The sequence below is a fragment of the Hemibagrus wyckioides genome, linkage group LG05 (assembly GCF_019097595.1).
Source record: "Hemibagrus wyckioides isolate EC202008001 linkage group LG05, SWU_Hwy_1.0, whole genome shotgun sequence".
Classification (NCBI taxonomy): domain Eukaryota; kingdom Metazoa; phylum Chordata; class Actinopteri; order Siluriformes; family Bagridae; genus Hemibagrus; species Hemibagrus wyckioides.
Window position 1 is genome coordinate 16614462 of NC_080714.1, and position 9645 is coordinate 16624106.

Consider the following 9645-nt stretch of genomic DNA (forward strand, 5'->3'; position numbering starts at 1 on the left):
TCTTGCACAGACTCCTAAATGACATTCACAAAAAATTCACATCAAATGCAGAAACAGCGCCCTCTCTTGTTTTTGTTTAATACCTCCAGGAAATCCATAAAGGTAATGTATGTCATTTCACTGTTAGTCCCATTTGGCTTCATGATAGTATTTAATACAGTTTTTTCAGCACTGCTAAAAGAAAATGAATAGTAGTATACTTGACACTAACCTCAATGTCCATGTACTTATTCAAAGAAATGAGCTTTTTATCCTATTCAATATCTTGATGTAGTTCTCTAAAGCTTTTAGTAATGCTGCCACCGCATCAGAGCTGCCAGCTGCCCTCCCCAGGGCCAAGGCTGAAGACTACAACAGTGTCATGGATTTGTACGCCTGACTTTTTATATAGCAAGCTATTCACTGTGCTCCACATTTTGAAATAATACTGTGCAGCCTTTATATTTGCTCTCCTTTTATTTCTCTTTCCAGTTATACCTTTTTTTCCGGCTTCATTCAGATATAATTTTGTTTCCCTTTCATTACTTTTTCAAGCACAGTGTCTCAGTTTCTCAGTCAGATAATGGTTGTGTTAGAGCAGTCTGCTTAACAAAAATTCATCAGTGGGTTAAAAACAAAGACACACGTGGATGTGGACGTGGATGTTCTCTCTGGTCTTACTGTGTACAACGTGTTTGAGTGTGAATTGTTGTTAACAAAACATTCAAAGTAGCTTAATACCCCTTTGGCATAGTTTGCCAGTATGAGATTAATTAGCAATCTCTGCAGTACAAAATACTAATTATAGCTACATGTATTTCTGCAGAATTTGCTTTGCTGGAAATGGAAAAAGATGAGTTATAACTGTACAAATAATGTGGACACACATTTTAGGTGTGTCTGTTAAAATGGCCATTAATTGTGCACAGTGTTTTTAAAAACCTCTGCTCATTGCTGCTTCATCTGATACACTCATACCAGCTGTCTGGTCTGTAGCAGCTCTCTCCATTTCTACTGTATGTTTAGGATTTCTCAGAAGAGAATGAGATTTGATAGGGGGTTTTCTCGGATTAGAGATGATGCCATGTCATTAGGAAAATATAAAATGGAGCACAATAATGTTGAATCCATTAAGCCAGTCTCTATTTTCATACATTTGTCCATTCATAGCTGTCTGCTAGCCATTGAACCTAATACTCTAGCATTAACTTAGTGTAATTGTACGTGTACACACACACACACACACACACTTATATATACTGTATATAAAGCCCACTCTTTCAATCTAGGCTGTTCTCATTTGCCTCTTTGTAGTGTGATCCCTTCTGGTAAAACAAATATGATGGAAAAAAGGGTTTTTTGTTTGTTTGTTTTTTTCCAGATTTCATTCTACCATTCACACCTCTCCCATTCTCTTTGTCTGTTGTCATGACTCAGTCTCCATGGAAACAGGGGTCTCCTGACTCCTTGGTTTGTGTTCTTTTGGTTTCGCCTGTTTCTCACTTTTGTTTCCTTGGTAACAGCATCTTGATATGCCACTCTTCCTCCGCCTGGTTCATCAGTGAGGGCCATGGGCTCCTAATGAACAACATCATGTTCACATGATCGGCAACCATGATGGTGATTAGAATGTTCTTGGTCTGTAATTTTGCCCAGTAAATTCTATTATAGACAAACAATAACAAGGCAGTGTAGTGATTTTACCTTCTGGCAGAGAAGTGAAACAGATTGCATTTTTAGCTGACGATTTAAGGGTTTGTTTGTCTCCAGATTTTCAACCGTCTTGTGACTAGAAAGATAAAATTTACTGCTGAACTACTATTTCAAGAAAATAAATAGAAATGTATCTATCTGGTCACTCTAAGTCAATGCACTGACCATGCTGTATATGTTTTAAAAGTCTGGTTTTATCAGTTTAATGTCATAATAGGAATTCTCTTATGTCTCTGAGTGTAACGTAGTGTGAACCACATTTAAATGGCAGGCATTTTACCACTATTTATGAGATCTGGAAAAGCTTCTTAATTGAGCAGAGAAATAACACTAAGATTATAACACAAGTCAAGTCACATTGGCTTAATACACCAATTTATTCAATCATTTTAATTAAATTAATATAACACTTCAATAAACATAGCTGAGAAAGCAAGCTGATTGATTGGGTACAATAGCTGTAAGCAGTTTAAGGAAGGTTTATTTTATTTTATTTTTTTTAAACTTTCTTATCACAACATAGATTTATTTTATGAGAATAATCCAACTATTCAAATTTTAGGAAAGCATGAAATGATATTTATTTATAGTGTCCATTATAGACTCTTCTGCCCACAGAAACCAAACAAACTGCACTGTGTTAAACTTGCACTGTAGAGTGATTTGGTACTATAAATAGTCTACTTCTGCTAGTTTTATTTAAAGTTACCATTATTAATGCTTCAGATTAGGAAATGCGTAACTTCTTATAGTGTCATTTGTGCACATTTATTTATTAACTATTTAATGCAAGTGTTTGAAGATCCTAAGTGTCATCACTGCTTTGGACTGAGGCTGAATTGCTATTTAAAGTCTTCAAAGGTGTATAGGTGAGCCTTACTGAGATAAAACTCAACTATTCCATCCTCCAATCAGTTACTTGACACTCTCTTCTATTCACCTGCGAGGACAGAGTGCACTGATTGCAATGAATTATTTGACTCTGGTGGTAATACCTGCAACTTCCTTTTTAGTGATGTTCAATAACATTTATAGCATAATAAAAGGGAATACAAGCAAAACCCAACTGTCTGCTCTCCGAAGCTCAATGGACTGAATAAGAACAAGTAATAAGTTCCTCTGTGCACATTTTTAGGGGGTATTGTGGGGTGCTGTATTGTAACAGATGTTCCTTCATCACAGAGTTATGAAGAGAATCAAGAACAGATGCTTTCAAATACGATACTTTTTTCATTGATTATTCACGATTTTCATCTATCTGTAAAATGGTAAGGTCAGTTTAAGCAATATGGTAGATGCTGGAGATGTATTCTAAGATACAACATTTGCTTAAACTGACCCTGTCAGTTTGTATGAAGGTTGTAAGCAAAGTGGATAAATGCAATTTGGAACAATGACAGACTAAAGGCATAGTCAAAGACAGGAAATATGGTAGATTCTTTATTTAGCTGTCAGGAATGCATTCTAATTGTGTAAGTGATCCGTGAATAAAGAGATACCTCTGTAGACAAAAATAGTGGGCACTTTTCCTAACAGTTATTGTCATTAGTAAACATACCAGTGTTTTAAGCACTAAAACCAGTTCCAGTTCAACAAATCAGAGCAAAATCAGGCAACGTTATCCATGATCCTACGGTTATTTTATCACTTTTGGCAGTGACTGTGTGCCAGACTCATAGATGGAACTCCATGGGTTCAGGCCTCTTGTCTCACTGGTCATGGTTAACTTCAGTTTTTGAGGAATATCACATATGATGCTGTCTGTATTAAAACCACTGTCTGCATTCTACCCATACAGTTTTATTCACTATGGCCAGTCACTTTCTGTTTCCAGTTGTGTAATGTCAGATGTGGACAAAGTTCACCTTGAGTCAAAGCAAAACATTGTGCTCTTTCTTTGGCAGATGAACAAGCTAATAAATCAAATAAGCAACCAACAAAATTATTTGTATGGGTTTTTTTTAATACATACATTTTTTATCAGGCAAAGTGCATTAACAGTATTAACAACGTAAAACTTTATTGTATTGTATTGTACAGCAGTGGTGACTTCATACTCAGGCGTTTAAGTCACGTGGGTTATGAGCTGAAACAAAAAAGAATAATTCTATGAAAAAAGATTCAAAAAGGTAAGATTGCAAATCAAGCAAATCACAACCCACAAATCAAGCGGTACAGCAAACATAGAGAGTACACAGATCAGGCATAACATTATGAGCAGTGAGAGGTGAAGTGAATAACACTGATTATCTCCTCATCATGGCACTTGTTAGTGGGTGGGATATATTAGGCAGCAAGTGAACATTTTGTCCTCAGATGGATTTGAGCGAGTTTGACAAGGGCCAAACTGTGATGTCTAGATGACTAGATCAGAGCATCTCCAAAACTGCAGCTCTTGTGGGGTTTTCCCGGTCTGCAGTGGTCAGTATCTATCAAAAGTGGTCCAAGGAAGGAACAGTGGAGGGTCATGGGCTGCAAAGGCTAACGGATGCACGTGGGGAGCGAAGGCTGGCCTGTGTGATCTGATCCAACAGAAGCACTACTGTTGTTCAAATTGCTAAAGGAATTAACATCTTGGTGCCAGATACCACAGCACACCTTCAGGGATCTAGTGGAGTCACAATATTAGGCAGGTGGTCATAATGTTATACCCGATTGTTGAAAGTAGATATGTTTCTTCACTGGAAACAGTTCAAAAGAAAAATCATATGCTTGCACTTTTGACAATTTAAGTAGTTTATCAATTCATTTATTCATCAATCAACAATTTATATCATCAATTTAGTTTAGTTAATTTAGTCAATTTAGACTAATAAGAATTTAAACTAAGAATTTAATGCTGTTGTTATATAAGGTCCTGTCTTCTGCACTATCTAATTTTATAATAGTATAACATGCTACACTACAGTTTATGTTTATATTTGTTATGACAATCAAAATTGCACATATACTGTAAACTTGTAAATAAACAAAAAGGACATGCAATGCTGAGGCACATAACAAGGTACTGCCTCTTACACTACATCACTCTAACACTATGCTGTCACAGCACTACTGTTTATATTGTTTATATTGTCTTACACATATTTTAGCTTTTATCGACTACTACTACTAACTAATTATTCATAGTTTTAGAGCTGCCTACAGTATAGAGCTGCATTATTTTGTACCACTGTGTACAAACAATGACAGTAAAGGTCATTCATTCATTTATTCCAAAACTGTGCAAGTTTCATTGCAAATTAAAGATAAATCAAATTAATCAAATTAACCCATAAAAACAGTTACAATAGTTTTGAATAGATTATTGTGTAAGTAAATAATGCGAACATACTATTAATAAACAAGCACACAGTTAAATGGAAAAATAAAAGGTTTTTGCCACTAATTATTATTGCCAGCAATATAGCTATATCTTTATCAGTTCTTTATTTTCTGCTTCTTCTTCTTCTTCTTTTTATTTTTTTATTTTATACACGTTATTGGAAGATTATGAGATCCAGGACTGTCTCAAAACCTTGTGCAGGCTCTTTGTCCCTCAGCTGCTTGAATTTCTCTCTATTTGTCAAAAAATATATAAAACCAGATAATTTTTATTACTTTACTTTTATTTTGTATTTATTTATATTTGGTAGTAAAATGCAAACTTTGTTCAATCATAAACAGTGTGTGTGTATGTGTGTGTGTGTGTGTGTGTGTCCTGCTGTAAAATTGTCTGCCTTAACGAGAACATGTAACCTACTCATCAGGTATTGTAGTGATCTTGTGTTTGAGTATTTGTGTTTGTAAGATGTGTCACACAAGCTTTAAGATTATTACCACTAGGTGGTGGTGTATATCTCTTTATTTTAGGCAGCTATTATGCAGCCCATTCGTGGTTAAAATGCCTGAAGAAAAGGGAAAGCAACTTTAAAACAATCATATATGCGGAAAAGCTTGTCTGGTGCAAATTCCTCAATGCTGCAATATTTATCTGATCACACAAGTAATCACAAAAGAACCTTCATAAGGTGTGTGTATGTGTGTGTGTGGGGGGGGTGGGTGTCTGAGCCATGCTTGGGGCCCTTTAGATACACCAAGACATGACTCTGTAACTGTTCCAATCATAGGTTAGAATTTTCTATTTCTCTATCAGCGTCATTATATCATAACTATTGTTTAAAAATCAAATCATTACAAGTATTGAATGAACTTTTAATTTTGGATATAATTAAATAATAAAATATTTATTTATTTTTAGTTTTATTAGTTTTTCTGTGTAGACAGATTTTCATTTGATAGCTCAATACCCAACTAAAATCAAGCAGTTTTTGTAAAAGCAATGCCAAGATTTTTACACTTTTATTATCTACCACCCTTTGACTATACCTAAAGTTGGCCCAAAGTATGTGGACACCAGACAATTACACTCATATGTGAGACAAAATCTGGTCCCACCTTCGCAACTATAGCAGCCTCCACTCTTCTGGGAAGCTTCTTGACTTCCACTTTTGGAGAATGGATGTGAGGATTTGTTCACAGGCCTGGTGCACAGTCTGCATTCCAAATGTGTTCAGTGGGATTAAAGGTCAGGGCTCTTGAGTACTGCCACCTTGCCAAGCACCATTGGAAAACCAGGTCTTCATGGACCTCATACGACAACTTTGGGGAAGGCCACGCACATACAATGTGATGGTCAGGTGTCCATATACTTTTCACATACTTTTTTGTATATGTTGTCAAGATATATTGGTACCAAAGTCCTTGAAAAGTCCTTGAAAATTTCAGTAAAATCTAAAATCTCTAACTTTTTTCTCACCATTTTCTATTATCTGATACTATGACAATTAGTTAATAATGTCAAACACTCACATGACTGCCTGTTATCAAATCTTAAAAAACAACTAACCTAGCCTCTAAGAGTTCAACTTTCAGTGGAAGAGAGTCCTGCTGACATTTTTCCTTCTGGGACTAACACGAATAACATCCGAAGAAACAACTCAGTGAAACATCAATGACAATAGTCTGAGCAATCAGCCAATAAGAACACTGTGTGGATGAAAATGACCTTGGGTAAGGATATCTGAATGGAATTGTGTCCAAATATTTTTATAAAATTGGAAATAAGTAGAGTAGGTAGGATTGCCACCTCACGGCTTCAAAGTCCCAGGTTCAGTCCTAAGCTAGAGTTACAGCTAGAACATGCAAAACTGTGCAGTTTTGCATGTTCTAGTGAGTTTCCTCCAGGTTCTCCTGTTTCCTCCCACTGTCCACAAACATAGGTGCCTAAAGGCATGAGTGAGTGTTTGACTGTGTGTGCGCATTGTGTCCGATCACAACCCTGACCAGGATAAATTGGTTACTGAAAATTCATAAATATATGAATGAATGAATGAATGAATGAATGAATGAATGAATGAATGAATCAGTCAATCAATAAAGGATAGAATGAAATTTTTTTTTACATTTGTTACATTTAAAATATATTGATAGTCAAAATCAGCAATGAGCAATATGTTATTCCAGTGGCCAGATTACAATTTTTCATACCAAATTTGATCACTGCATCTGTATAATAATATTTTAGATATTTCCTTTTTTTAAAGCACTGACCCAAGCATATTCTTTATCATGTGAAGGTTTGAAATAAGTGGCTCACATCACCCAGTTAAAAATCATGAAATCAACATTATTGCTAATCTAATTTATAGACAGGTTCATAAAATAGTCCAGGACACAAAATGTAAGTCTTTCAGAGTTTTACAAATGCAAAAGACAATTTCTATCACAATGACTGGTGGGATTAAATAGATTAAATACGTTAAGTGTAAAAGTGCTGCAAACAGCTCGCTTCAGGAAGCAGAATAAATGAAGAAATATTGGTTAAAAACATCTCAAAGCAAATGTTGCAGCTTATTACCAGTTCCATTTATCTAGACCACCATAAAAATAGACAATAATGTGTCACGGTAGCCTTGAAATGCCTACAGAATTACAGCTGTAGAGACAATGGTGCTGTAGACAGCCCTTCTGTGAGGCAGTTTAAATGTGGCGGTGTCACGATTCTACCAGGCCTCCACTATCACAGCATTAATGTTTCAGGAGAGCTGCCTGTGCCAGACTCGCACTCCGTCTACCCGATGTGCCTGGCATGCATGACATCTGGGCTAAGAGAGGCTCTCATGCATGCTGGATTCTCCCAGACAACAAACTGGTCTGAGACTGCAGCCTCAAGGTTAACCAGTTACCATGGAGACATGTCAGCCAATAAAAAATCAGCAGATGGTTGCCATGTAGACTGTACATGTTCAAAGGATGACCTATTTTTTTCCCCAAAACAAGTCAGATAGAGGCATATGACACGTAAGACACACACAACCGCACAAACAAACAAACAAACATTGCATAAATGCCATAATAATACACACACATACAATATAACTGTAATGTTACTTTATAAATCAGACGATCAGCAATGTTGTAATGAGGCATTAATATCGGCTGATGCAATTTCAATTATGTCTTCGTATGGGAGAAAACAACCCTATCACAAGCATGAGGAACAGCTGTTGTCATAGGAACATATCAGAAATGAAAGTAGGAAGCATGGCGGCTACCCGGGTTTAACTGTGTACAAAGATTTCTAATCAAATTCTCCATTTACCCAAACTCAGTCTGGTTAAAAAAATAACCTGAGACTAACCCAAACCAGCACTGAAGCAGAATTTGCTTTCTCCTAAAATAGACATTATCCTGAAATGCTTTCCTGAAAATGTATTGTTAACTGTTTCAATTTAAAAATGTGTTCTTCTCCGAACACTGTGGTGAATGGACTGCATCGCAATGGTGACTAAAGAATTCTCTAAAGCTTTAAAGCTTTCACAGGCACTTTGGCAAAATAAATTATCTATTTAAGAATATCATTACCTTACTGTTTGATAAAGAAAATAGAAAGTACAGGCCAGTTTATATACACCTACAGCTGTTATTTTCTCCATACATTCCATGCTACCATACATTTCTTTTGTTCAAGTCGATTTGGTCACATCAGAGATCATTTTGATTCATTTGTTTTTCATAACATATTAATAATATATTTTATTTGCATTATATAAGAATTCCAGTGGGTCAAATATTTATATTACCTACACCAAGGTGACTGTGTCCTTAAACAGTGTGAAAAATTCCAGAAATATTTGTTATCACATTTAGAGGCTTCTGATCGACCAAGTATCATAACTAACATAACATAACAATACTAACCTGTGGCTGTATTTCAAAGTTTGCCTTTAGAAGGTGTGTTTTTCTGTCCTTAATACCATGGGAAAGTCCAAGCAACTCAGTCAGCTAGGACCTCCGCAACAACTGAACTGAACACATGCATCTATACATACAAATATAAAATCTTGAGACCTTACAGACACTGCATCATTCAGGTATGAAGCACAGATCAACTCCCAGGAACAAAGAACTTTTAACTCATAGGTTCAACTGAACACCAAGACAATAACAAGAAAGGAAATAGAGGCATATGAGGCATGGCCTGAAAGGCTGTTCTGGAAGAAAGAAGCCCCTACAATAAGACCAGCATTGAAAAGCCAGATTGAAGTGTTCAGGTGATTACTAGCCTCTTGAAGTGCCATATGGTTGGATGAACTATTTGGCCATTATGATCTGTGCTATACATGTAAAAAGTCTTTTAAACCTAAGAACTCTAAGTCTTAGCTGCGAAGCATTGGGGTGGTAGTATCAGGTTTTTTAAGTGTTTTGCAGGAAAAATATTGGTGCATTTTAGAAAATAGATGGTATCAGGAGGAAAGTTGGCATCTCAACTGGCTCTTTCAGCAGAATGATCTTAAGCATCTTAAAAAAAACAATAATAACTGTAATAAAAGACAACATAGTGAATGTATTAGGTAAACAATCAAAATGCACAATAAAAACAATAAAAATCTGATATAATTAATAAAAAGC